The sequence below is a fragment of the Pundamilia nyererei genome, unplaced genomic scaffold (genome assembly GCF_000239375.1).
Source record: "Pundamilia nyererei isolate P.nyererei 1_Seehausen unplaced genomic scaffold, PunNye1.0 scaffold00041, whole genome shotgun sequence".
In the NCBI taxonomy this organism is placed as follows: domain Eukaryota; kingdom Metazoa; phylum Chordata; class Actinopteri; order Cichliformes; family Cichlidae; genus Pundamilia; species Pundamilia nyererei.
The window spans coordinates 2,015,872-2,030,103 of record NW_005187442.1 but is presented as its reverse complement, the minus strand read 5'-3'; the positions used below and the strand labels follow the sequence as shown (position 1 = coordinate 2,030,103).

The following is a 14,232-nucleotide window of genomic DNA, read 5'->3' as shown; positions in this document are numbered from 1 at the left end:
TTTAAGACATTCAGAGGAAATATTATAACACAAATGCATCACTTTTTGAAGACAGCTGACTCGCAGGAACACAGATATATGTTTTCAATAAACAGATGCGCCATGGGCCTGACCAGAGGTTGGGATAACAAATCTGACAAAGACTAAAGTGCTGTTGTGTCCTTCAGCTTAATGAAAGCCTAGAAACCAGGTGATGTGTTGTGGACAATGAATTTGATATGAAATTTAAGAAACTGTGATACACTGAGTCTAAGACAGTGAAGTGCAGAGGAGGCAGCACACGTGCTAAGCACACCTGGCCATGGGAAGGTGTTTAGCTCAAACTTCCTGCGTACAGCTAGTAGTTGGGTTTGACTGAGGTCAGATGGCATTCTTACCATAAACAAACTGCTTTGGAGTGTCTCTGGAATCTCAAAATAGTCTTGGTGCAGTTGTTTTGATCCTCACCCGATTATTACGTTCAGAACCACATGGAGGCTCTAATAAATCACAGTTTGATTTAAACTAATTAAACACAAATTTCTGCTTATAGTTCTCATTTTAATTTCATGTGTATTTGAAGATATATGGTACATACACATGCCCACTTTTGCTCTATCCCGCAATGGTAAAGAATCTGACCCTGAATTCAGAGCAAATCTGGATCAAGACTGACTCCAGGCATTTAGCCTGATTTAGACTTCTGCAGGAAATCCATATTATATCTTACAACATAAGTCGAAACACTTTTTAACCCTACGCTGTTACCTTCCATGCCATTTAGTCATTGTGGCTTGCGTCGACCCGATGTATAGTTAGAGTTCTGAGAAGGTACAGATCTGACTACGTGGAAGATTAAAGCATAAGGTTGGAGGGTTTTCCAGTGACATCCTAAGTTATAATGTAGACTTCCCCACAAAGGTCTGAGTTAGGCTTTTTTCATGTCCCTGACTTTAAGAAACAAAAAAACAGACAAACTAAAATAAATCACATTCCCAACAGAGTTAATTAGCAAATCTAACGACAATATTTTACATTTAGAATTTATTTTAAAAACTGTCACAGACAAACAGTATAATCCCACAAATTCTTTCCAATGCACCCTGAAATATTTCTTTACATTGTTACAGTGTTGAGTTGTAATACATATTTAGTGTCTGATGAAGCTAGGACACATCTCAGTTAATCTCAAATTTCCAATGGAAGGATTAGGACATTAATCGAGCAGCAGTGCCCAGCGCTCACTAAAAGCTCTGGGTTGTGAAAGAGGCTCATAATTCAATATTGCAGGATATGAGATTATAGGCATTCTTACATTTGGAGAAAAAACACAGGAAAGAGTTCATATTTCTGATCAAATGAACCATAACACAGCCAGTTTGCCCCAATATAGAAAAGATTTCATGCTGTATCCTGTATATTTATACTCTGGAACAGAATCAGTGGGAGATCTCACTACTGTGTACTATTTTATTTGGTTAAACTCCAGCCAGCTCCTGCTGGGATATAAAGTCTAAAAAATACAATGTCGTGTTTTGTTTAGTGAGTCAGGCAAGTACTCAACTTTCCATAGAGGCAGCAGAGCATAAAGCAGACGCACAATAGGTAAACATTGGCTGGTCATGTGAACGAAGCAGCAGCAGCAGCAATGAGAGTGACTTCTATCAACTTTCTCAGACCTAACTCCTTCAGATCCAAACCAGCAACAACCTGCCTCAGCCAGTAACAGCTGCGCATCTTTCAGTATTTATGCACTTAGTTTGTGCCTGTGGTTGAGTGTAAAGGTTTGCATCTTCATTACTAATGCAAAGAACATACAGTGCTGTATTTTTAATTTGAAACATTGAAATTTAGATGCAAAATGTCTTGTAAAAGTTCGTTTATGTGGCGTGCTGCCATCATAATTAAAAAGCTGGTTACTTGCTTAACCCAATTCATAACAGAGAAAGTTTGGCCAACTTTCAAACACTTTGACTGAAATTTCTGAAGATTTCGTATTTAATTTGAAGTTACATCAGCCAATAATATCGCGAAGGCAGAAAAGAGATCTTTGACTGACAACTGATTGTTGGTTTACCTTTAATAGTAAAGAAGTCAGCTAACAGTCAAACAGACCTACAGTCATATGAAACAGAAGAGAGTATATAGAGCCGAGTGAAAACTTACTGTGACCACAGGAATTAAGTGGGCAAGTAGCAGACAGGTGCTGCGAATCAGATGCAGTTAATAACCTTTATAAAGGCAGAAGTTTTGCGGACTTTGCTGGTATCAGCAGTCCACTCTTCCCAGGAGTGGACTGCTGTAAATTCACCCCAAGGTCTTACTTTACAAAGCTCAGAGACTCTTCAACAACTCCACAAGCTACATCTCAGACTCCACGGGCAGTTAGCATTTTAAATGTTTAAGTTCATAACAGCACAATTAGAAAAAGACTGAACAAGTACGGCTTGTTTGGAAGGATTGCCTCTCTGAAAAGAACATGGCAACACATCTTAAGTTTCCAAAGTCTCATCTAAACAAATCACAGTACTTCTGGAAAAAGGTCCTTTAGACAGACCAAGCCAAAGTGGAGATAGTTGGCCATAATGCACAGCATCACATGTTGGGAAAACCAAACATAGCATAGCAGCCACAGGACCAGGGCACCTTGCAGTCATTGAAGGAACCACAAACTCCTCTGTACACCAAAGTATTCAAGAGTCAAAAAGGCCATCTTTCGCGCAGCCAAAACTTAGCCAGTAGTGAGTCATGGAAAATCAGAATGATCCCGAACACAACAGCAAATGTACAAGAGAATGGCTAAAAACAGAAAAGAAGCAATAGATTTTGCAATATCATTAGCCCAAGTCAAAGAATTCGACCTGACTGAAATTCTGTAGTGTGACCTTAAGAGCACTGTGCATAAAAAACTAGCCACAAACCTCAATGAGCTGAAACAGTCTTGTGAAGAAGAGTGGGTCAAAACACATATGTGCAAGAAGCCCCTGTGAGCCAAAGGGCTCAGGCTTCAGGCTCCTCTAAAACGCATATATTATATTATATATAATATATATGTATGTATTCCTATTATGGATTTCAGGCACATGGCTGAGGAACACAGTCCTTTCTGCAAGCACAGAAGCCCCACCCACATCCTGCTTAAATGTTTTGTTTGAAAGGGTGACAAATCAGAAGAAGGTTGGCTTAGAATGAGAACAGGTTAAACAGTTTGTTACAAACAGATGCTGAACAGCGCTTGATTGTACTCCAGTAGAGTCCACAAATAAAAAACATGGAACTGAAAATGAGTAGAAAGTGTGCACTTTAATCTGCAGAATGTTAGGACAGATTTGCTTTAAACATGGATGCAAAATACACTATCATAAATTACAGGGCGAATTTTGGGGAAAAGTCACATGGTAACGCAAAGAACAACATGAAATCATTGAAACGGAATTATAAATACCAGCCCGCCACTCTGGCTTCTAAAAGCTTTCCATCCAAACAATGGGTGGCATCAGATGTAAACCAAAAGAACACCAACTCTGTGGGAGTTCAGACAATTCATCACTTCCACCAGCACATGACAAAAGGGAAAACATTACATTCATCTCTATTTAGAAAACCTGTTTGGGAAGCTACCCCTTTACTTATAACCGTGTAATTGCAGATAATTAGCAGCGACCACAAAGTGAAGTCAAGCTTTATGTTATTATAGCTCACAATTGTTTGCGGCTTCCTGAGGAAAAACATCGATCATTACCATAAGTCCATTATAGATCAATACAACAATATTTAGCATCACCACAAGGAGACGAGGGGATTTAAAAGGAGCTATCTCTCTTTCGGTGGGATTTTTATGTGCATTGCAGTATGTCACATGAGCTCGGCATTAGTGAGCCACATCCGCTCAATGAGATACTACAGTTTCTAATCATATGTTCATACTAAGACTACTGGAAGTATGAGTCTGGGAGTATATTACATAACTCTGCTTGACTGGAAGTGAGAGTAAAATGTATTTTTCAGCTAAACTCACTGTTCACAGTGATTGGGACTTTACGGAGGCATCAGAACATGGCCAATTAAGATAATAGAGATTATTTAACTGATTTTGCTTGAAACAAACTGGAAAACAAAGACGCATCAGGTGGGAGGACTCAAAAGTTGACATTATTTCAATTTGAAAACCTACACAGAGGCTTCTATGTAATATTTCTCCTTTTTTGATGATGTCTCCCTCAGTGACCCCATCATCTGCATTAACCAGTGTGCCTTATTCAGCTGTCTTCCTTTCCAGATTTGTGATCTGCTTGTAACCTCAGTGACACAGAGCTGGACGAATAAAACAAAGAAAGCTTAGTCATCCGTTCAACTCTTCAGGCTTTCAAAGACGACCCTGTGAACACACTGTCTGACTGACTCTCAGTCTAATCATTTGTTTTATTACTAACATGCATATACACACTTTTTGCTGTGATCTTTATGGCTTGGAACTGGTATGTGCTATGGAAACACACTGGTATTATGTCACTCCTGTAAAAATGAGAAGTGGAAAGGGTTGTCTTTTTTTTCAAGGTGTATGTCACATTACATCCAAGTGTGTCTGCATGATAGGTTTGGAGGGCAGAGCCCAACATTCAGAGTGCAACACTGGGTTATGTAAGGTAATTTGTTCCGTTTGGGGGACCTTCTGTAGAAGCACAGAAGAGTTAAAGTTACCTTATCCCCGAAATCTCCGAAAAGATAGCAGCTGTTCCCCAGCAGCATCGGGATCAGTTCACCGCTAATTCAATTAAACTGTAAACTAAAACCACTCTGGTTGATTATAACTATTCTTTCTTTATTTGCTGTAAATGAGTTTTATAATATTTGACTATTTTTCATTTGAAAACTGTGTTTCGGGAGTTCTCATTATAAGAGCAACGCTGATATTTTGAAATAATAAAAAAAACAAGGATTCATTAAAAATCATTTATGTATCAACAGCATTAAAAATAATTCAAGTGTTAATATGGAATACAGCTGTCATCTTACGTGTCTTCTTCCCCTTAATTTAGAGAAAACACATGATCTTGATTAGTTATTAATAAAGTGCAAAGCGACCTGAAGGATGAAAAAGGCTGCAAACCAAAATAAAGCTTGTTCCCTTTTTAATGTGATTAAAAAAGGATTTCTTGATTCTGATTAGACACGTGACTTGTCACAGAAGACTGTGTGCTCTACATGTTTATTGTGTTTCTGTCAAGCATTCAGTTTGTGCATATAAATCCATATGAAAATGAATTTTGCATAAATTTTGACACTTAAAATAAATTCTTTATTTTGTCATTGAGTTATTTTGTTAGTTTGTCATGGGCATCTGGTAAATTGGTAAATCATACATTCTTATATAGTTCTATACTGTGTATTGTGTATTTTGTTGTACAGTTATTTTATTTTCAACTTATATATTTTATCTTATTCTTTCCCAGTTAAATTTACCCTTCATTCTAATTTGTGTTGTACAGTTATTTCATTTTTAACCTTAATTTTTTATATTTTATTCCTTCCTAGTTAAATTTACCCTTTTTAATTTTTCATATTTATTTCCTATCTTATTCATAGCCTTTTCCTTTTCTTTTCGTTAGGTCACGAGCAGTTTTCTAAGCATTTCACTGCATATCGTACTGTGTATGACTGTGTACGTGACAAATAAAATTTGAATTTGAATTTGAATTTGAATTTGAATTGGTGCGACATGCACATGTGCTAGAAAAGCATAGCGGATACTCATCTCGTGCATATTTGTCATTAAGTTATTACTCATAATTCATCCTATTTTTAATTGCACAAACCATTTTCTATGGTTGCCATCTACAGCAGCTGCTTGGCCCATGCCATGAAGCTACTGATGCACAGTTTTTGTGCTGATGTTAATGCCAAAGGAGGTCGGAAACTCATGTCTGATATGAAAGAAATTTCACAAACTGACTTGTTGCACTGGTGGCATCCTATTACAGTAGTACACTGGAAGTTAGTTGTTGTTTAGAATGAGCGTTTCTTTCACAAATGTTCGTAAAGAAAGCCTGCATGGTGTTGGATGTTATACTGTACATCTGCTGCAGCAGGACTGCCTGAATTTTGTGTCTAAATCTGCAGGTATGTGCAGATGCAGGCCAGGAATTTCTATGACTTGGTTTAGCTGACATGGGTAAAAATTGTGGCCAGTGAAAACACCAGAAGGGTGTAATGTGGCAACTACCATATAGCCTCCCTCACACTCATACAGTATGCATCTTTACTCTTCTTTTTTCTCCCCCCATAAACGTTGTTTCTTTCATGATATCATTAGCTCACATACTAACTTCATTAAGTACGTGAGGTAGATGAAGTCATTAATGACTATAGAATAAAGTATGAATGAAATGTATGACTAAATGTGGCCTGTATTCTAAAGCACTTTTAGTGGGCAGTAAGACTACAAAAGCACTATATAAATGCTAGTGCGTCATAACGTAAAGACAGCAGAGGAAGCAGAAACCCACACTCAGGGCCACTGAGGGAAAACACTAATGCATATGTGCAGTTTGCTGCACAAGCAAACCTCAAAGCTGGAAACTCTTTGGGCTCCAGGCGAACAATTTTCATTCAAGCAAGCAGACACCATTTTTAGTATCCAGTTCTCCTTAATTCATCCATGAGTGGCACCCACAGAGAGTTTGGACCTTAAGGAGCTTGCATAACACTAGTGGATGGAGATATGCATCCAGTTTTCTTTTCTCATATTGATGTTTTAGGAATTCAGTTAAAACTTTCACTACAAAATGAGTGGGAACTGCACATGTCAAACACTAAGATGGGATCACATCGGCCATAACACCAATGACTTTTTGAGTCATTAGCCTTGCAGATGGTACAATCATTTTTTTTTAAGTTGTAGGTATTTGTGCGCCTCATGTAGGCAGGCTCCAGCCACTGTCACTGAATAAGAAAACCGGAAGAAAACAGGTGGAAAATGATTTCTTGGTAACACCTCTGGACTGAAACGTGGAGTAAAATTCAAAATTAACAAAAAAAATTGTTTTAAAGTTCACTATTTGTCAAACAAAAATAAATAAATAAATACATAAATAATTGTTTTTATCTTTGCTGATGTCTTTTCACTTGTCTCTTCACCTTCTTTTATCTTCCCAGAGCCGACACTTTCTCCGCTCTCCTCTGAGAAGAGCTGAAGTATTCGTCTCGGTGCGCCCACGAGGAACATCCACTGAGAGTTACGTTCTTTGTGCACTCAACCACTTACTGCACTAACCTCTTAAGCTGACTGAATAATAATGGTGATTCTAATGTAAGTAATTAATTGCATTAATAATTCAACACGTGCCCTCGTGCGTAATTATGCAACAGCTAAAAGACGGGTTCGTGCCTGCTGCCAAATCAAACTGCTGCCAGCAATGGAGATAGAGAAATGATCCGATATTTTATTCAGTTCCAGCCCACATATAGAAACATTAGAGTCATTGACCCAGAGAGGATTTGCTGAGCACGCCTGCTCATTTTAAGCAGCAGCATACGTCACATGCATACACTAATGTGCTTACGCACTTGGTAACTGCCCAGCACATCAAGAACTGATGTACTGCTGGTGACAGAGTAACTAAACCAGCGCTGGAAGGGCTTTCAGCACTGTGATCCAAGCCACTTTTAATGTGATGGCAGAGTATGTCCTGCAAACAAACTAGGGGATTCTCCTTAACACTCCAAGGCTTTATCTTGGGATTATAATGACTAGTAGAGACAGCATGTCCCGCACACATTTGGATTCAGTTTCTTTCTCCTCAGAAGATTAAAGATTTAAAGAATACAGATGATGATGTGTCTCTATTGAGACAATGAGCTCACGTCTACTGAATCAACAATAGGCAAACAGCCAAATGATCTTTATACAAGAACTATTTAACAAGAGGTGATTCACTGTCATAAAAGTCCAAGCAAAACATGCTCTTTTTTTTTTTTTGAAGTAATGGTTTTCTAACTATAAACATGTGGGTTTAGATCCTATTCAAAAGAAAAATGTTTTTATGAGCCCAAAGCGAAGGTTAATGACATCAGGGATTAGATATTAGATGATCCTGAGGAAAAGAGATGCTTATTTTTTTATTAGTTTTTTTCCTCTTTTGAAATATTGAATTTTCTGCTGAAAATGCAAAATAAAAACTAACTTTTTGCATCATTCACCTAAATAATACAGTTGCAGAAAATAGTTTGCAGACCGAAGTGGACATAGCCCAATGAAAGACATGAAAAGAAAATACAGATGTTGATTTTTGGGGGTCTTTTTAACTATTTTAGGGATAGGACAGTGGAAATTCAAACCCAGCCTTACGGTGTATGGGTCGCCTGCTTGACCAAGTGAGTTATAGCAGTACAACCAAGGTCTTGGTTTTTTTTTTTGGTTTTTTTTTGAGGTACATGATATGATATTACACATGTGGGAGGAAAAAAACTTCAATCAACAAGAATTTGAAGTTGAAATGGTTTTTATTTATTCATTTTCAATTAGCTCGTTCATGCATTTTTCTTCTGTCCTGCATATTTTTTTCTTCTCTTTCCAGTTATGTTTTCCTCATTCTAGTGAGTGATCTACTGAAGAGTGTGCTTTTAATGAGAGTATTCCATCTGTAAGAACCAGCTCCATAACTCACAGTGAGGTCTGCGGTTTATTCAGAGTTACTGGGACATGTTCCTGTTGAATTTTCCATCTTTTATGAGACTTTTTGCATGATTAAATCACCTCAGAAAATTGTAGTTATTTATATGATGGTGTTGGAGAGAGGAAGCAGCAACTGCAAAGAAAGATTTCTTCCACTGATTGCTGATTAAATTCAGGCTTATGAGAAGGCTTGAGCTTGTCCAAGCTGTCATTGGGTCAGAGACGGCACACCATTATAGGACATGTTTTAGAAAAGGCTTGTTTCTTTTTCTTTTAGGTGGTCCAAGTGTTTAAGACGGCTAATCTAAATATATTGTAATAATTATTTTATGAACATATAAAACAACATTTTTCTTTTCAGTATGTAGTTAAAGAGTGACTAGAGAAAAGTTATTGTTATTGGTGAATTAACAATACCGTTAATCTCTATAAAGTCATGCACGTGAATATGTAGGTAGGAGACAAGATTTTAAAGGACAGGAAGTAGAGGTAAAAGAAGCCTTGCAGTTTGCCTGTAGCTCCACTTCCACTGACCAGTCACTTTTATGCAGGCTTTAGGTGGATGTAACTGAACAAGAAGGTGAAAAAATGCAGTTTTGTAATACATCTTGGATGTAATCTAATTACAATTTAGCCTTGTATTATCCATTCATTCTCTTCCACTTATCCTTATCAGGGTCTATCACAGCTGTCATGGGGCAAACTCCACACAGAAAGGCCCCAGTTAAACCCAGTCCACGCCACTATGCTATCCAGCTTTGCGTTAGCTTTTGTGAAGGTGTCTGGATTTATAAACACTGACTGGTGCACAGAGCAGCATGACTACTTCCTGCAATGAAAGCCCTTAAAGCTGGGCCTGATGCGTTTCCAGGCTGTGATGTCACCAAGGTGTTGCTAGTGTTAGGGTTGTTAAAACAAAGAAAAAAAAAAGTCTCATTTCAATTGTAGGTTTGTCTTGACACTCAGAACTGCATTAAATTAAAATGCACCAGCTTGTTTTATAGTGTTAAAAAGGAATTTTGGTAAATAATGTTGATCAGTTGGTTAATATTTAGTTTGCATGAAAATATTAGATCTTTGTAAAGCTACAAATTTACAAAAACAAAATCTTCTAAAACTTAAAAAAATTGCAGCTTAATGGTATTTTGTGCACCTATAAACATTATTTGGGAAGTTATTATAAAGTTTATTACGGTGTTTCAAAGACCATATAAGTAGGGGTGAGGTGCCAGTGATGTCACAAAATCTGAACCTAGTGATGGGTCAGATGCGTCCTGTTTTACTCACAGCTCTGTCTGTTCAGCTGTGTGGTCAGTTGATTTTTTGTTTACTTTTGCTGTCTTTTTTACCACGACCAGTCACAGCAAAGTACCTACCTGGACCTGGTTTTGCTGGAGATTTCTTTCTGTTAAAAGGTATTTTTTCATTCCCGCTGTCGCCTGGTGTTTGCTCAAAGTGGGTTGTCTGATTGTTGGGTTTTCTCTCTATTATTGTAGGAGAACTATCTTACACAATGAAGTGCCTTGATGCAACTGCTGTTGTGGTTCGGTGCCAGATGATTTCATTTCTGTTCCATTTAGACACTACAACATCCTGATTAGGCTGATTAAAAGATTGTAGTTTGCAGAAATAGGTCTCTGTCTGTTGCTGTGCATCACAGGACCAGTGTTGAAGAACATCTTGTGCATCTGCGATGTGAGCAGCTTTCACTGTATATGTGACACCAAATGTGATTTCTATCAAACATCCAAAAACATCAATGTTGAGAAAAGTAACTTGAAATTTCGATTCAGCGCTGCCAATCAGTAATCTACGTGAATGATGTCATTTCCTTGGTACCTGGAAGCTGAAGCCCTCAGCTACAAATGCTACAGCTAAGCTACCAGTATTATAGCCAGTCATGAATGCACAAGTTGCTGAGTATTTTCAGCGGGGCTTCACAAATAATGAAATCCTTGTGTTATTAGCTGAATCACATGGTGTTACTATCAGCAAATGTACTCTTGAAAGGGCCAACTTGTTGCGATCTGGTTTTGAGTGTGCATTCCTCTGCACCATACCCTGCCGGGTTACAGGAAAATGACATCATTCACGTAGATTACTGATTGGCAGAGCTAACTCGAAATTTCTAGTTACTTTTCTCAAAATGTTTAATTAGTAAGTCAAAATTTCGAGTTATGGATACTTTTTTTTTGTGGCGGAAATGGCCTTCCATACAACACTAATAGAAAAATTCTTAGTTTTTTATTTTTGCTTTTTAAATGTGTTTTTCAAACTTGTGAGAACAATAAATATCATTTGTTTTCTTTCTGCAGAATTTTGTCTGAATTCAGTGAAAGTCAATTCAGTGAATGTGTGAGCGTAATTCCGGGGAACCAACCGTTTAATTTGGCTTGTGTAATCATACAGTGATATCATATTGCTTGTTACACAAAGACTTCTATAGTGTAAGTCAACATATTAAATGATGGCCATCTGCCCACGACTGCTTCTCATGACCTCCAATTGTATGCCCCTGTCCTTCTTTCTGTTATGTAACAGTCCTCTGCCTGGTAGAGTTCAAGGTTTGCCCTGTGGTGTGGCAGTGATAAGAAGTTCACCCCTGGGGTGAGGATACAGGGAAGATGACTCTGTTTCAGATCCCCGGGAACCCCCACATTTTATAATACTCAGTTCGAAATCGTGCAGAGGCGCTCCCCAGGTGGCATTTAGAGAGCATTTTCTTGCCCAAAGCTCATTTATTTTTTTCCTTAGAGGTGTATCCCACATTGATTCCATATTACTCCCACAGTTGGGTTAGTAAATATACACCCCAACCTCTTCCTTCCCTTTTCTCTTTTAGAAAACGATGTGTGCTTACTGGCTGTAGCTTCTCCTGCCTTTGTCAGTTACATGGATCGGCCAAAACATTAAAACCACCTGTCTAATACTGTGCAATTCCCCCTTGTAATGCTAAATCATGGCTTGGATGTAGGACCTTGAAGAGTGTTCTGACTGTAGGGCCTTTTGTTCCTGAAGGTCAGGGTGGGAACTTAATGTACTGGGCTTTTAAAGGTGTATCTCACAGACGAGTCAATTACTCAAAGTCTTTGAAATGTTTTTAAGTCATTTGGGGTATTTAGCACAACATTACATTGTATCAAGATGATCCCTGTTATTACCTTCTCCTTTCAGTGATTTTAATATTGTGGCTCATTGATGTATCTTAAATTATCATTATGGCTTGCAGGGACTGATTCTGTCATGTGCTAGCTGGCAGTTGACATGGAAAATTCCCCATTTTATTCTTGATACTGAGCTGTTTGCACATCATACTGAGCTCTCTGGTCCTTGGGGGTGTCCTGCGTTGGAGCGGAAAGTCCTGAGGCCTCATTCTGAAAATGACTTTAATTATAGATTCAAAGAATAAGCGAGGAATTAAGAGGTTCTTGTCTATTTTTACGCTTCAGCTTAACAAATTAGGTGTTCCACTCTCATATCCTGAAGCAATATTTGGACTTTGCTATAAGCCACGGCTGCGTGATATTATGTGTACAGTACAGTGTCCGTACTGTTGATTTCATGTGCCAGGAGTCCAGTGGAACAGCAAGGCTCTGGTGTTGTCATTAATACTTAATGGCAGACTGAAACGCCAATCACTGTATTTGTAGCAGCCTCGAGGCTCGCAATTACAGAATGCAGTTACAGCCACCCGGGGGCTGGGGTAGTGTGCAATTAGTTGCCTGCATCTGATAGGGTTACAAGTCACAGATCAATAGTCATTGCTGCCCCGGCCACTAAATACAGGAGGAAGACTCAGATAGGAGATGAAGATAAGAACAGCTTCTGACAGATAAGGACAATGTGATGTAGGGAGACAGTGAAGCCTTTTTAAAAAATGTATAGAAATAAATGAGGTGGTGTAATCTATAAAAATATGACTTTATGAGCAAACAATCTGAATTTGCCACTTTCGCTGTCTAGTAACAGAGGTAGCTTATCTGTTTAAGAACTATGGTTTATGACTTATATTGGATATGGTTTTTGAATTATTAGTATCTAATGAAACATTTTATTGGGACCATTTTTTTACTATGGTAGTACAATTATTTTTCTTAATTGCAAAATGTGCAGTTTTAAAACAGCCTTTAAGTGCACACATGGTTCACACAGAAGCTAATCAATTGCTCCATTACTTCTGCTATTTCAGTATGTCAGGGAAAAGCATTAAGTCTGTGAACAGTGGACTGTTTAAAGACTCTTTGAAAATTCAGGCAATATCAAAAAAGATCAACAATTTGTTGCACAGTGCTTTAACTTTTCTAAATATTTAACTTATTTAACATTCGCTGCTTTTTATCGTTGTTTTATGTCTCTACCAAATCACTGGGGAAGTATGTGGCTCATCAGCTGCTAAATGACCTACCATAGTCATCCACAAGTTACTAACTGTGTGTTTTATGGTGTGAATTATGTGGGGAAACCAGCATTTTCTCACTTTCCCCCTTGTACAGAGGATATTTTGTCTGAACTGACAACCTGAAAATCCAGACTTTGTAGAGTGATTGTGATTGTATGCAACTTCCACCTCGACTTTTCTCTCCTTGTAAAAGATGTCATTGTGATCTCAATGGGAATTCAATCATTCTCAATGGGTATAATTGCATTTTAAAGAACCTACACTGAGTAGAGCTACCTGTTGCAGCCGTAATCTACTGTATAGACAGATTTACAGTGAAGGATGTGCTAAAGCTGCAGGGAGCTGCAAATTTGGTGATAATTCTCTGTATTTGCATCAATATCACCCCTCCTTTCACGCTGATGCACTTTCTCATGGCTATTTTGAGCATAATGATAAAACAAATGGTTATAACTCTTTTAAAAGCAAAATGAGCTGATGTAAACCTGGCCTCAGATCACAAGACAATTTGATTCATTACAGTAATTAAAGTTTTTTTTTTTTAGTTCCATTTTTCTGATATGATGTCAGACTGAGTAAAGCATGGAGAGTGCTATGGAGGAAAATGAGTAAAGCTGACCTCCAGTGAAACCACTAAAGCAAACAGGCTAATTTTCAAGCCTGATAAAAATTGAGTAAAGAGCTGCCAGGCTTGTGGTGTTGTCCTTGGACCCTTCGGAACAGGAGAAATGCATTTGAGCACAAATGAAGAGGCAAATGAAGGTCCCAATAATGCAGAGCTTTTCAGTATTCATCACAAATTCACTGGCTGAAGTTTTAAATCCTTCATATTGTGTCTCAACATGTACAGAGAGATTTTCAGATTTTTGAAGCTCATGTCTAATGACAAAGTTGTGAGCAAAAGAATTCTTTGGCGAGAAGTTTGCACTTAACGTTTACGCACTCATTGGCTTCAAATCTGACTTTTAAACGATCCTCTATAATGCTGGAACTCAAAATAAATGTGGCCACTTCCAGCTGATGTAACATTCAAAGCTTGCTTTCCCAGTGAGCTCTAACCTGACTTTTTGGTTACTTTTTTGTTTTTGTTTTTTTGATTCAGGCACAGCACTCCTACGTTACCTTTGGTATTTCCTGACAGCAGAAGTTTTCCAAATGTTCTCCCACCTTCCTCACACAC

The 14,232-nt window shown here is 38.1% G+C and overlaps 1 protein-coding gene across 1 annotated transcript in view; it reads right to left on the bottom strand.

Annotated features, from left to right (window-relative positions):
* Nucleotides 1–14,232, bottom strand: part of kcnk3a (potassium channel, subfamily K, member 3a) — a 45,831-nt gene that overhangs the window by 30,820 nt on the left and 779 nt on the right. The gene's annotated exons all lie outside the window — the stretch shown is intronic.